Genomic DNA, 15,437 nt, shown 5'->3' on the forward strand with positions numbered 1-15,437 from the left:
GGCGTTTACGCAAGCATATCGTAGAACTGCGCAATTACAACGTTTCTCAGCATCGATAAGTCGTTGGGCTACAGACTCGACCCGCCATTGATCGCTGACGCAGTCGTAATCACGAACGAAAAGTTCGTAAAGTTCTCCGACCAGATTCAGGTATTTCGATCAGACAAACTAAGCCTTAAGGCACTCTTCCACCGCCGCTGCAACGACGAAGGAAGCACCACTCGAAGCCTATTACAGTTAGGTTTCCATAGCGTTTGTACATCTGCGTAAGTTTTCTCATTCGGTGCCGTGGAATACGCTCACTTCAAAACTATTCTCCCCTAAAAAACTGTGACAGCGCGGAGGGCCCAGAAACGAAACCCCGAGGAAGATTCTGGAAGGCGAGAAATGCCACAAAGGGCCCTCTCGTGAAAGAGCTGGCCGAACCCAATTAAAGGAAGGAAACTCCGCGTACGGCTGCTCCGAACGGTGTAAGCCATCAACACCAAGTCCTCACGACAAAGAACACCCTCCCTACACCCCATTCACCAACGCACACACGGACCGCCCATTTGCTGGGGCATGCCGAAAGGGACGAAAACTGGGAAAGGTATACGGGCGTGAGCATATTACCGGTTTACCAGGCCCTCCGGCATTCCAGACGAGACTACGTACGTCCCCAAAACGAATAGCATTGTCTGTCGTCCACACGAATGGAACACAGGCGACTGGAGACCCAGTTTTAGACGAACCTTCTTCTCGAAGATGGGCATGGCCGTGCTTCTGGCTGAAGCCAAGCGGAAGGCATTCCAGGCGGAAAACGAACCCTCGACGTGCGTTGTCGGCATGCCCGGTATTCGATCTGTTCCGTTCCTTTGCGCGAGAGAAAACGGCTATCGAACCATCTTCGAGGCCAATGCCACACGCTCGAGCGACTTGTCTTGGCTCTCGCCGGCTTATAAACCTCACAAACCTAAGTCGGCATGTAGAAGTGGAATAGGTGTTTCGAAATGACGTCTAGAAGACGTCTAAAGTAGACGTATTGTATATGTACGACCTTGCGCTTTCTGTCGATTAGTGTAGTTATAATACATCACATAGGAAGAGAATTCATTTAGTATTGGACCTCATTAGACTGAAGGTGGGGATGACAATGAGATCGACGCTGATGTTGTTGAAGACGACCACGTTGATGACCCCAAATATGAAGTTATCATTTCACCTTCTTGGCATTATACGGTCCAGCAAGTTGTCATGGCTCCTAGGCAATCACAATGAGAGATTATGGAGAAGGCCAAGATATATCAAAATAAATTTTGATGATCAGACTTCGAAGTTGTAGCCATACCACTGAACGCACGGAGAAGACGCTTCGAGAACATTTGACTCCCGCTGAGGCATAAAATAAGCGCCTGAATTGCAATAGTAAACAATCAACGACAAGACGGTTTCTGCCTTCGCATGAAAGCTCACTAAAAATCGCAGAAATGGTGGCAATTAAGAGTTCATTACTGTTCGCGCTGCCAGAAACTGATGAAAGGACAAGCGAAAAAACACACACGCGCATCAGCCCGGGTGCGTCTTTCCTCACTTGTCCTTTCGTGGGTTCATGGCAGCGCGAACAGTCATGAAGTCATACCAATTAGCCCCCATAGCAGCAAGGTTTGAGACTGGGCTAGTTGGTAACCTCACAGCAGCTTTGCTGGCCACTAAGAGACATTTTGTTTGAGGGTTAGGGACGGGGCGGTAGGTGCTGACGAATAAGGTGTGATGCGGCGATGGTTGGACGGTGGCTTTGAATTGCAATAGTTGGCAATCCAGACAAGGTATAAGTTCAGGAGGAGGCTTGAAGAGGGGAGAAATCCTTGAACGGGGGGTTTCGCTGGAGCCAACGTCTGGGCGAGCGGCCTTGTCTTCTTCTTCAAGGCAGCTGCTGCCCACCTTCACGCGTGTATGTGTATGACTCGTACACTCACCCCAACCCCAAACGTGAAGGAAAAGGGGGTAAGTGTGATGTTGAACCAATAATTGATAGCGAACGATAATATAGATTTGTATACAAAAAAGAAAACAAATCACAAGGCCCCTTATGCATTCGCCTAAGACGACTAGAAGGCGGAAGCCATCTTTCTTTTTCTTCTACGTCGATGTATAGATGCTCCCCGCCCCCCTCCGAAAGCTTTCCGCACCCAACGTGGCTTTGCAGTGCCTCCAGGATCAGAGGCATTGCGAACTTTCTGCAGCTCAACTGGTTTTGAACTGCCTCCGTGATCGGCCCACCTTTGACAAAGCGATGGCATCATGTGACGACGTCATAAATTTGGGCTATCTGTGACGTCATGATGACCTCATGTGGGGACGCATTCACATGATGATTTTCTGCCTCACTTGTGTTGACGCCGACGATCGATTTTCGCGTTTGGTGAGGCGTCTAAGGCTTTCGCTTTAAAACTCAATGTTGCCAACACAATCACGAGGAAGAACCTTTTTGAGGAGGAATCAGGTGTGCTACTGTAGTAGCACAACTGCTCACGCCCCGCACGAACTCGGACAGACAGAACAAGAAAGAGAGAGAAAGAGAGCAAGAGGGAAAGAAGGACAGAGAGGAACGGGACACGAAATTCCGGTCACGTGCCTCTTTATTGGGGCTTTTCATTACGGCCCGACGAGGTGCACACACGCACGTCCCCTGTAGACCGGACAGGACAGCCGGACCGGATGTCGCTCGCAGCGCCACCTGCAGTGTCTCCACCGCTTTCCCTTTTTCGCCTCCCTGGGGGCTCATTCTTTTTCTCTCTTACTTCACGTCGTTTGCAGTGCCACCACCTCTGCTCTGTTCTACCTGCCTACTTTTCTTATTTACTGCGTTTTTCGCTGTTGTCAACGCTGATGCTGTTTCGTCTCGGAGCAGTCACACGAGAATGAAGCACCGTAACAACGGCAGCCCGCCGGTTTCAATGTTTCACGTTTTCTTTCGGCGAGCTACGACACACGTAGCTGTTGTTACCTTTCGTTTACCACTGCGGTTCTCTCTTTTTTTGATTTGCTTCTCTGGGTTCCACTTTCTTCTTGCGACACTGTCACAACTCTCGACAGCCGCACGTTGCGCTCCCAGCGGCGGTAACTGCCTTCAAGGTGGTCGTCTCTCTTTCGATACGACCTTTACGTGCCGAGGATTTTAATGTCACAGTAGCGCTACCGTCGCATTCTGCAATGGCTAGGTGACGACGGAAAAACAGCAACGAAAAAAAAAAGAAATAAAATAAATAAAGAACCAGATCAGCACGCACTCTTGCGAGCTGCCAGAGTGAGAAACGTAAATCACGAGTCTTCCTGAAGGCTACAGCACCCGTGGAGAGTTTCCAGCAGTAATCACTGCAGGGATCTGTGGCGTTGCGGTCGTTTGGTTTAAGCGAAAGATTGATGTGTATATCGCGTGGAGTTAGTCTAGTCTTTGCGACTGTGAGGTTATTGTGCTTACTTTTGTGTACGTGTTTATTATATTTGACATTCTGGAGCCATATGCGGACATGTGCTTCAATTTCTTTTCATCTAAGGGCGTTACTGGAAGCCTCTATGCCGATGAGGTGGTTCGAGGTTTCACTAATTGCCGAGCTGCCTATGGAAACATCGTGGAGGACCCAACGCCTACCGATCCCAGTTACAAAGCGACCCTGCAATAGTACAGAGAATTGAGGAGACTGCGCCCAGCACTGCACAAGAACCTTTGCGCCGTAGACTCTGCGGCGTTACATAATCTCCAAGCGGACACATACACAAACATCCATAGATTAATACGTACTACCCGACAGCATACAAGTACATACGCCCATGGTGTGGGAACATACCAACGCTCTACCACATCACATGGGAATGCACGGCTTACACCGATGAGCAAGAATAGCATAATACGAGATTGAGGCGGGAGGCGTTGCTGTCTAGCCTTGCCCTCGGGCCCCAGCTAGGTCTGGCCCGGAGGGCCCATGGGATTGCAAGGGCCAGTGGTGCCTCATGTCATCTATGGTCATGCTATGGTCATCGGCCAATTTCAATGCTTCGAAATGCTGTGGACGTAAAAAAGAGTACGCGGGTATTCTGCATGATTAAGATTACTCTACGCATATCCCATGAATACGTGCATACACTGTATGTATCTATATTTTAAATGCAAACCTTTTCTCGGCGAAACGAAGGCGCTTGGACCGTTTCTTTCTATCTATCTATCTATCTATCTATCTATCTATCTATCTATCTATCTATCTATCTATCTATCTATCTATCTATCTAGCTATCTATCGATCTATCTATCGATCTATCTATCTATATCTATCTATCTATCTATCTATCTATCTATCATCTATCTATCTATCTATCTAATCTATCTATCTATCTATCTATCTAATCTATCTATCATCTAGCTATCTATCTATCTATCTATCTATCTATCTATCTATCGATCTATCTATCTATCTATCTATCTATCTATCTATCTATCTATCTATCTATCTATCTATCTATCTATCTATCTATCTAATCTATCTATCTATCTACTATCTATCTATCTATCTATCTATCTATCTATCTATCTATCTATCTATCTATCTATCTATCTATCTATCTATCTATCTATCTATCTATCTATCTATCTATCTATCTATCTATCTATCTATCTATCTATCTATCTATCTATCTATCTATCTATCTATCTATCTATCTATCTATCTATCTATCTATCTATCTATCTATCTATCTATCTATCTATCTATCTATTTGCTCCAGGGGCCCGACCACATGTCGCCTTTTGCGGAATTAAAGTTTTGTTCGTCTATTCCATCCTCACTAGCTAACTCGAGGAAAAGTGTGTGAACACGGGTTGTCGCTGGAGCCCACGCCTCGACAAGCGGCCTTGTCCTCTCCAACACCACTTGCTGAAACGTCAGCTCTAGCGATACTCCGTGTTCGAGAATTTTTCATATCTTCAAGCATCCATCATTTTCTGAACTTCTTATTCCTGTTTTTGGATCTCCTACCTGGTGAGGAGGCTAGGTGCTGTGTCTCTTGCGAGCTGCCCGCTGTAATTTTCAGCCAGCTTCAGTCCCATTTCCTCTTAGTTAATTTGGATATCTTTATTAACGCGAAAGCTCGTCTTGGCTAGATTGGCAAGTGCACGTTGAAGAACACCAGGCCGTCCAAATTATACGGAGCCATCCACTGCGACGTCTCTCGTAACCAGTGTCGATTTGGGGAAGTTAAACCCCATAAATAAACCAACGAATCGGCCTGGTAACTCAGGTGGTAGAGCAACCACATGGATGTGCGCTGTTCAATACTTTGATTCCTGAATCAGCACACTTTTTTTTTTCTTAAGTGGCGAGGCCTTTTTTTCTGATAAAGACGGGTGTGTTTCCTTGTCGATGTACCGTGCGGAGGGACTATCTTTCCTCTTCTGTGCTCCTCATCTTCTCTGCCCTCACTCCATAACCCTAGTGATTCCTTCCTCACTCCATCTTCCAGAGTGTAACTAATTTGTTTGACGTCATTGCAGCAATACCGATAGTTGGACTAGTTGGCGATACATCTTTGTTAAAATTTACGTCACTCAAACGGACGGGACATAGCAGAATAACAACACTAGCGCTTGTGTTGTTCTTCTGCCACGTTCCGTCCGTTTGAGGGCTGTAAATTTTAACACAAATGACTTCATTGCCTTCGATCTCTTCTTATCTGCTTCTCTCTCTCTCTCTCTCTCAAGTGCTATCGATAAGTCAACGTTAATCTTTCATTTGCTTTCTGTGTTTCTGCCTTCTCCCTTTTCTCTTTCCTCAATTTATTCTCAGCGGAAATGATTTTTAAGAAAGAAGTTTTTAAGCGCGTTCCGAAATTAAGTTCGCTCCTATGCTACGCTGCCTCCCGCGCATAAATGCGAGTGCAAAGTTACACTTTGTCGCAACATACCGGTGAAAGGCGGATCTCATAACCCGCTTTCCGGTACGCGTCGACAGGCGGCGCTGTTTAAGGCACTGCGCCGGAGACCCGGATGTAAAAAAAAAAAAAAGAAGGAAAGCCCGGGGGCGCTTTTATGAAAGAAATGCTCCTCTTTTGCGACGAGAGTGAACGTGTCTAGCGTTAACGACGTGCTACGAAAAAAAAAATTACTGGAACGTCTCAAATGGCGGGTCGACCGGCATTCGATTTCAGCGATCCCTTTTCACGAGGATTTCTGCCTCCGCAAGGAAATTTTAAAAAAGTGAACGTAAACTAAAGAATTTGTCTTAAGAAAACGCTGATTTGAGCGTGTCCTGTGAGACGGCGCTCGAGCTTGAATGAGAAACTTTGCCGGCATGCCCTCGAGGCTGCGTGAAACATTAGTCGTCACACCGGAGCTAAAATCTGCCCCGCTTTGAAAACGCAGACGTTCCCCGGAAGACGTTTTCCAAGATTTCCTGTCGTCTCTTAGAACTGCATTACGCGTCACTTCCGACCCGGGGAGCAGATGGAGGTTCCTCATTTTCCGAAACGTGTTGGAACTGGGAAGTTTCCGAACTCGTATGCTGATTAGTCCTCATAATCATTAGAAAAAGAGTGGGAATAGAAAGGCAGCTACGATGCTACATGTAAAAACGCTCCTAGCTCCATACAGATCTAAAAAAAAAATTGTTTAGATAGCCTACGCATCGTCTCTATTCATCTATCGCTTGCAGTTCTCCAGGTTGTTGAGTGAACTTCAAACCTTTTCGTGAGTCGCTCAATCTCAGAAAAAAGCGTTGAAGTTCCGAGTAGTTTGCGTAAGGAAATTACGGCATTCGCATAGATAAGGTGTATATTATAACGCAGGGTATAGAAATCAGGGATCCTAATTTAAAAAATTTCTCGTTCCTAAGCGCTCTCTGCCATTGGCCGACCGCCGTCGTTTACGATATGTCGAGTATACAAGATTGGCTGGAATTAGCTTTTATGAAAGGTATGCATTGCAATAGCATTTTGTGATAACATTTGACGAGCATAGGCTTTCGCCTGTGCGCACCCGAGCAATATCCGAAGGGACTCGATTTTGGGTGCTTGAGCGCTTGCTCCTTCTAGAAGCATTGCGCACCTTCGAACAAGCGTCAGGTTTAAAGCATACGCCACAGTGCTCCGAATTGGCAATAGATGGCGCCGCGAATTAACTCCCCTCCACCTCCTCTTTCTCGAGCAGACAAAAAACGAAAAAAAAAAGTAGGTTGCCATGCGGTCGCTGTACCGTCCGCCTTCGTGTAGAATAACCATCTCGTGTAATGGCCCCATACTGCACGACGGCCGCGATAAAAAGAACAAAATAAAAGAGAACAAAGAGCAAAGAAACAAGGCGAAGAGGACAGCCTCTCTCCTATCCATTCTTTTTTGTTTTCACCTTTATTTCCCTTATTTGCTTCAACCAAGCCCGTAGCTGAAGCCGCGGTTGGTTTTGCATAACATCCAAAGAACGGGCCGTCCAAAAAAAAAAAAAAAAAGACCGTTGTGGGAGCAAATGCGCAAAGCGGAAGTACTTTTCTTTTTTTTTCCCTTTTACGCAGTTACGGCTGGCCCGAAGCAAGGCGAAAAGCAATGTCGTGTAAAGCACGGGATGGGGCTGCTGCTTGCTGCCACGAAATATATAGTAGAAGGCCCTCATCTGGGAGGCCTCTGATGATATCTACTTTTACCCTCGTCTTCCTCCTCTCCTCATTCTAGGGAGCAGCAGCACTGCCGTTCGTTTGCCTGCCCGTCTGAAAGAAGGTGGTGGCGGTACACGGAGGAATGCGTGCTGGCGCGAATGTTTATGCGCCAGTTCTAGATGGCAGCTCCAACGGCCATTGACGCTTCCGAGCGATGCTTCTTCGACCCGTTCCTGCCGCCTGCCTACTTTTATTTATCGCCCTTTCTTCCTGCGCTTTTTTTTTCCTTTTATTCTTTGTTCTTTAGATGGAATGGAGAAGGAAAGGAAAAAAAAAACAGCGAGTGTTGTGTGAACCCTGTTCTGGTACGGGCATCGCGAAGCTATTTCCGCAGTTTCGTTGCGCACTTCCTGCGCCTTTTCTTTCTTTTCCTGTTCTCTCTTTTTCTGTGTGTGTTTGTTTCCCAGTTTTTTTTTCTTTTATATCACATCGCCCGAATTTCCTTTGTAATTGCCTCTTGTTTTGTACTTCACAAGGTCTTCAGAGAGATTTTCGCTTCTTGTTGAAGACGTACGCCTACAAAGCAGTGGGTCTCCTGGAGCGACGCTTGTTTATTATTTATTATTAATCGTTTAATGTGGTTCACATGGCATCATAAGTAGGTGCTTAACCCACCAAACTTCTGTTAACTCCGCCCCCTTTTTTTCGTTTCTGTTATATAAATTAGCTCTAGCAGACTGATATAGCTCTAGTAGACAGATAGTATTTATTCTTCTGTAGCCGGCGAATTATCGCTTCTAAAGCGGTTGTTTGGCATAACGATCTACACTAGAAAGCAAATCAATCGCAGTCAAGAGCTTTCTTGAAGCACGAAAAAAAAAGAAACAACAACAAGAAACATACACATTTTGCGTCGACACCAAGGACCAATGTCGATGATGCTTCTACATAGTCTTCTCGCTTTTAAAAGAGCGGGAGACAAGCTGTTCTTTTTTTATTGAGTTCTCGTTAGTTTTGAAAGCATTTGACGAAGACCTGGTTACGTAACGGTGATAACTATCACTACCAAACTTACAACGTCACTACCACAGAACTCAATTTATTCAGCCTTATTTTATTACGTGTAGCACTGAAAATGCACCCGACAGCATTCCCTAAGTTGTTGATGGGCATCGCTCAAAAACTCAGCAGTTTTCGTGTACAACGTGTTCGACTAAATGCTGCGTCGACCAATCAACTCATTGAAATTATTTTTAACCAGTAGAAGGCAGCAGAAGGCAGTAGAAGAGGAACACCAACCTCAATAAAAACAAGACGTTTCGGCTCCCCTGACGGGAGAAAGCCATCTTCACACTGTGAACAAGGCTCCCGTCAGGGGAGCCGAAACGTCCTTTTCATATTCTTCCTCGTTATCTCGACCACACGGGCTTCCATCAGAACTTCGAGTTGAAAATATTTTTATTTACACAGAATCTTTCTATAGCAAGTGGGTGGGATACCTAGTCCGGCAGTCCACTGGCTATCTTTTCCACCCTTTCCACCACCCTGTCAACTTCTCCACCAACCAGTGCAATTAAGACCCGTTCACAATTGTGATGCACACGGAACACAACGACGCTTAACTAGATGGTGGAAGTTAGCACCGTCTCGTCGAACATGGACATAGAAGTGCAGGTAACCGCCGTACTGTACATACAAATGCAGATCAACGACAGCGTCGCCTCCGGACAAACAAGCGGCACGCCGAGGAATAATCGCCCTTTGGCAAACATCGCATCAGGTGCGGATAGAGTTTGGCTTGTTGGTTGTGCATACTTCATAGAACAGCGAAAAAGAAAGAAAAAGAATAAAAACGACAGAATGCAGAGAAGGTGCACACGGCACAAGGGACGTGTTAAGTGTGTCGCCCTTCTCCTCATCACGCCCCCCCCCCTTTTTTTTTTTCTACAGTAAATAAAGGAGGGAGCTCAAACGTCAAACGTCCGATACGTCTGAGCCTGGTTGTGGTGTTTCAGTCACAATCAAGACAAACAAGCTGATTGAGAAGGGTCCAAAGGCACGCGTTCTAGGAGAGGGGAAAGATACAAGAACGACGGAACAAAGAACATTGAGAAATGAAGAGGGTTTAAAAAAGACGGCGAAGAAGAGTACGAGGGAAATAGGGATGAAGTCTATATAAAAGGGACAAGAAGAGAGCGGAGTGGGTCAGGGAACAAACGCTTCTTAAGGACATCTTAGTCGAAATCAAGAAGAAATAGACATGGGCCGGACATGAAGCGAGAAGGCAGGATGGTCACTGATCCTTAAGAGTAACACACTGGATGATTCCATGAGAAGGCAAGCGTGCGAGGGGGAGGCAGAAAGTTAGGTGGGCAGATGAGATTAAGAAGTTTGCGGGGATAACGTGACCGCAGAAAGCACAGAATCGGGTTAGCTGGCGAAACGTAGCAGAGTCCTTTTGCCCCGCTGTGGGCGTAGTCAAGCTGATGATGATGCATAGGAAAAGATAAAGAATGTGCAGGCAGGAGAGAAAAGGAGCTTGGAGAATACTGCAGGGAACATAAAACAGTTCCGTAGCAAAGAGAGCGAGAGGGCACTCAGAAAAACATAGTAACAGTGCGTGACTATGCAAAAAAAGAAAAAAAATTGGTAAAGCTTGCACTATGCCGCGCAAGGCTTGAAACAGCGACACGGGGCGATTCTGAAGACTAATCTGGTTGCTTCTAGGTTGTTTCTAGGCTTTAGCTAAGTGATGTTAGGTTGTTTCTACGTTGATTCCCAGAGCAGACAGGTTTGCGTTAAACCACAGACAGTCACAGACACGACACGGATGTCCAAACTCCAGAGACAAAAACTCGCGGTGAAACCAAACGTTCGCACCTCTCATAAATCTGAGGGCGAGTCTTCGTTGGCCGAGGCCTTCCATAGCTTCGGGGTCTTCTCGCAGCCGCCGTTGCCTTTCCTGTTACCTAGTATTCCCTCGTGGTACGTACTCGGGGTCTTCAGCTCGCCGCCGTCGCTTCGCAGCCATTTGTTGTTGGGCTAAGTGTTGCCTTCTTCATTTTTAGTGGACAGTGGAGGGTAGTGGGATTTACCCAATTTCTGTGGCACATACGCGTTTATGATGATGATAGTTTTTTGGGTTCGTCGGTCAAGGAACGATTTGCTAAACGGCTTCGCTGTTAAATAAATGCTTAAGGTAGAGAGATGTTGGCGAGAAAGGGAGAACTGGCGGGTACGATTGAGATAGAGAATCCGCGTAGCGACGAAATAACAAGTGCACCGGTCCTTTCTTCCATACGCTGCTCTTTCTTCCCGACGCAGATTAGCTCTGATTCGTACGCATGCGCACAACGAAGAGCGAATCTGCGTAAAGAAAGAGATTACGTGCTGTGTGCGTAGGAAATAAGCGAAGACTCCACATAACTGATATAAACGAAAATGATAAGGCCGCTAGATGAGGAGAATGGGAGAAGAAGAAGATGAAAAAGCGAGAGTTCCAAACTGATAAAATATATATATACATACACACTGCTCTAGCTTCGCTGTATAGTGAGCGAGCGAGGCGGCGTGTGCTGCTCCCGTTCCTCGTGCCGACCGGGCGGCGTCGGTTGTGTGTCGCTCCCACGAGAATAATTAAATCGGGCGAGGACAATTATTTCTCGCGCCGAGCGCGCGGCGGTTGCCTGGGAATCACGGAGGTCGCGTCGAGGCGGTCGCTCTCTCTCTCCCCCTCTCTCAGCCGTTTCCTCCTCTCCCACTCCCCTCATTTTTCTTCCCTAAAGCGGAGCAGGAAAGCAAAGTTACGTATTACGTACGCTAGGGAACGAGTAGTAAAGAAAGAAGCAAAGACGGGAATGCGAGGAGCGAGGAACACTTTGTAAGGACGTTATAGGAACGCGGGAGAAAATATGGGAAATATGACGAAGTTTCGGGACTGCGGGTGTAGGGAAATTGGGAAAGATGAACAGAATGGTGAACAGAGCGGAGGAGGATTTTCGAAAAGCCCTGCGCGAACTTCGCTGTCGCGACGCACTTCTTTCTTTTCTAAACACTGGCGGAACGAGGGAAAAACATAAGCTTCTATAGCGTCCCCGGTTTGAACGCGTGTCTGAACGTGCGTTTACGGAGTGCGTAGTTACAGAGACACGGCCGTTGGGAAAACGGCGCAACATTGTTTTGAAATTGAATAACAAGGAACTCAGTGGAACGACGGTTAATTTGAAACCACTGCCGTCTGTATACGGCAGGTCCAAAGCGAAAGAGGATTTTGTTGTCTGGACGCCACGATTAAAACCTAGAGTGCCCGTATCTAAACATTTGCGAGTGCCAGACGCCACATTTTATCTTGCTGGCGTTGTAATTGATAGTGTATCATCTCCTAGTGTTGACACTGGATGATTGAATCTACTGTTGTTACAGAAATGCGGCGCGAATGCATACCGTTTTAGGAAGAGGTATGCGGGTGAGTCTGCGGTGAGCTTAAGGTTCTTTATTGGTATCAAGTATCTGCATTCAATCTTTATCGTTTGCATATGTAAAATACAACGGGTCAGATACAAAGAAAGTGGACGTTTACTTCAATGGCGTCGGGGTAGCTCTCTTTCAGTGCAAGCTGTAAAACAGCCTATAGAAAATAAGAATCATCATCAGCATCACTTATCTCGACTGCAGGAAGACGATCTCTCCCGGAGATCTCCAACAAACCCTGTCCAGCGCTAGCTGATTTCATTCTATGCCTCCAAATTTCTCATTTTCGTCGCTTTACCTGCCAATTTTGTATACTCGGCCATGCTTCCCATCTCTTGGTATCCCCTGGGATGTTTTAATTGACGATCTGCAAGCCCGTCTTTCTCATGACGTGACCTGACCAGGTCCACTTTTTCCTCTTAATAGGTATCCACTAAGATATCGCCTACCAGTGTTTTTACTCTGATATAAGATATATGTAATAAATCCTACTAAACATTCGAACTGAACATCGCGAAGTAATACTCTCAAGAAGACTAGAAGTTAAAGTGCGCTTTGTACTAAAGCACGTTGTGTGAGGAGCCGTTAGTCTTCCATCATGCAGGATTGTTCGAATTTCACGTATATATATATATATATATATATATAATAATTACATTAATTTCTACAGCCCGCGATTCGTGTTCGTGTTTTTCGTGAGCAACGGCGTACAAAGTTGAATTTCGGTGAGCGAAATTATGGACTCGCCTTCCAGGGCTCATTTGTCGTCTTGGGAACTGTGACAGAGCGAATAGTGTCTCGCACATTCGCTTTTTCATTAGTTCGCGATATGCTCGGCTGTTGGCGTTTACTTCACAACCGGTGTACGTACTACGGGACTTGAGGGCCTTTTGCGCTTTTGAGAGACGGCGTCTTGGTCGTTTGTCTTAGTTTTCCGGCAGGCCTTGTCACCCCTGGTTAGAAATTTCCGTGACAGAGAATAGAGGGAGAGAGGGAGAGAGCTGCCGCGAACTTCTAAGCTAACCCATCAAAAGAGGGCTAAGGAAAAGTTAAGTTACTTACACTCCGGAAGACATTGTAATTGTAGTGGTTCCTTTCTTTCTCTTTTTTTTTTCTTTACTGGCATGGCATACGCTCGTCTTATCCGACAGCTCTCGATGTTAAAGCAGGGTAATTCAGGACTAAATTGGCAGAAGCAAAAAGCTTTTATAGCGTAGATGATACGTACCAAAGAAACGATGGGTCACGTTCAAGCGAAGCAAAATTGTAAGCGAAACAAAATTGTATACGTGCGGTATCCAAGCGGTAAATTTTAAAGGTCGCCATCGAATACTAACGTTCAAAAGTTGTACTTAAGCAGCAAAACGCACGATGATGCACTTTCTTGCTTCATCTATCTATCTATCTATCTATATCTATCTATATCTATCTATCTATATCTATCTATCTATATCTATCTATCTATCTATATCTATCTATATCTATCTATATCTATCTATATCTATCTATATCTATCTATCTATCTATCTATATCTATCTATCTATCTATCTATCTATCTATCTATCTATCTATCTATCTATCTATCTATCTATCTATCTATCTATCTATCTATCTATCTATCTATCTATCTATCTATCTATCTATCTATCTATCTATCTATCTATCTATCTATCTATCTATCTATCTATCTATCTATCTATCTATCTATCTATCTATAGATAGATAGATAGATAGATAGATAGATAGATAGATAGATAGATAGATAGATAGATAGATAGATAGATAGATAGATAGATAGATAGATAGATAGATAGATAGATAGATAGATAGATAGATAGATAGATAGATAGATAGATAGATAGATAGATAGATAGATAGATAGATAGATAGATAGATAGATATGGTTGGCTTGCGTTGGTTGCACGCAACAGAGTGGCTACTTCGGCTGGTTGGTATTGCATTCTAAAAGGAAACTACTTTCTTTGTGGGCAGAACTTTGAGAAAAGAAGTCAGATAGGACAGAGCGCAGATAGGACGTGGCGTAATGGCATGCGTAGCGTGCGCTCTGTCCTATCTGACTTCTTTTCTCAAACGTTCTGAGCACAAAGAAAGTATTTTCCTTTTAAAATTGGTTGTACGATTGCCGATGTTAGCTCGTGTCAGCTAATTTTGGACAATGTTTGCTTTCTCCAGTTATAACAGCAGCACGTCATTTTCTAAGTCGGCTGTACACATGCGCACAGCATTTAGCTCGGACTAAGTTGTCTTTACTTTGGTCTCTTTTCTTATTATTATTTGTACCACGTGACCAACAATATCGCGGCGAACAGCGCGCTACCCTGCACCTGATACTGCTGCCTCGGCTTAGCCTAATAGCCGCCCATTAAGAGAGGCCCGCTCCCCACCCGATTCAGACCCCCGATGCCTTCGGCGTCAAGATACCGCGCTCCCGACTCTTCCCCCGCTGAGTTTTTTCCGTTAGGCCTTCCTGTACACAGCGGCTCCACGCAGACCACGTGAGTGTAGCGGGGGGACCGCGCGTGCGTGCTTGAAAGAAAAAAAAAGGAAAAGAAACTACGATTCTACGTGTAAAGTCGGGTCGTCAACGCGCATTCAGAACGGTTCATTAGGGTGACGCAAAATTGGCGAAACTTGGTAGTTTCCCAGGCGCGAAAGGGTTGAGAACGAGGGACCCAGTGGTATAGCGTAATGGCATTCGACTTTTTTTCCCCTTGATTGCTTGTTTGTTCGCGCCATTTATTTAGCCCCGAATTTCGCCGCCACCTCTGTAGCGCGATCTTTTCTATCTCGGATCTCCTTAATTCCGGGGTGTAATTATTATTCTTTCGCCCCCGCTGAGCGTTGATGCCTGAAATTATGGCGCGACAAGTGCCTAATTGTTCGTAAACAGGGGGCCAACCAGCCAACCGGGGTGTCACGTTTTAGAGCTTCTTTTTTGTTTTTAGGCAACAGACGGCGTTCGCACCCTCCTGTGGAAAAACGCCGGGACTCCATGAGTTCCCGAACTTCAAATTCAGGCGACGACGCGAAGTTTCACCATTAGCGAAGTTAAAGACTTATATGCTTCGATTAGGGCTGTAGATACCAAATTGCTAGATATTGCAAAATATGGACCAGCACGGCGACGGCGACGACGACGCCGTTCCTAAATTTTCGCTTCGGGCGTCCCTATAATTGAAATCGCAGTAAAATGTACGCGTGATCGAGGTCGTTCTGAAAATGGCGGCACGCACCATTATCGCAAAGAGCAATTTATCACGTGGTTTTTAGTAGTTTCATCTAGTACGCCAACGATTTGTCCATTAGAAGGAAGCGTGAGGCAAAATAAACGA

The 15,437-nt window shown here is 45.5% G+C and overlaps 1 protein-coding gene across 2 annotated transcripts in view; it reads right to left on the bottom strand.

The window, feature by feature from the left end:
• LOC119374947 (uncharacterized) overlaps positions 1-15,437 on the bottom strand; it is a 369,109-nt gene that overhangs the window by 209,525 nt on the left and 144,147 nt on the right. The window lies entirely within an intron of this gene.

Source organism: Rhipicephalus sanguineus, chromosome 11 (genome assembly GCF_013339695.2).
Source record: "Rhipicephalus sanguineus isolate Rsan-2018 chromosome 11, BIME_Rsan_1.4, whole genome shotgun sequence".
In the NCBI taxonomy this organism is placed as follows: Eukaryota; Metazoa; Arthropoda; class Arachnida; order Ixodida; family Ixodidae; genus Rhipicephalus; species Rhipicephalus sanguineus.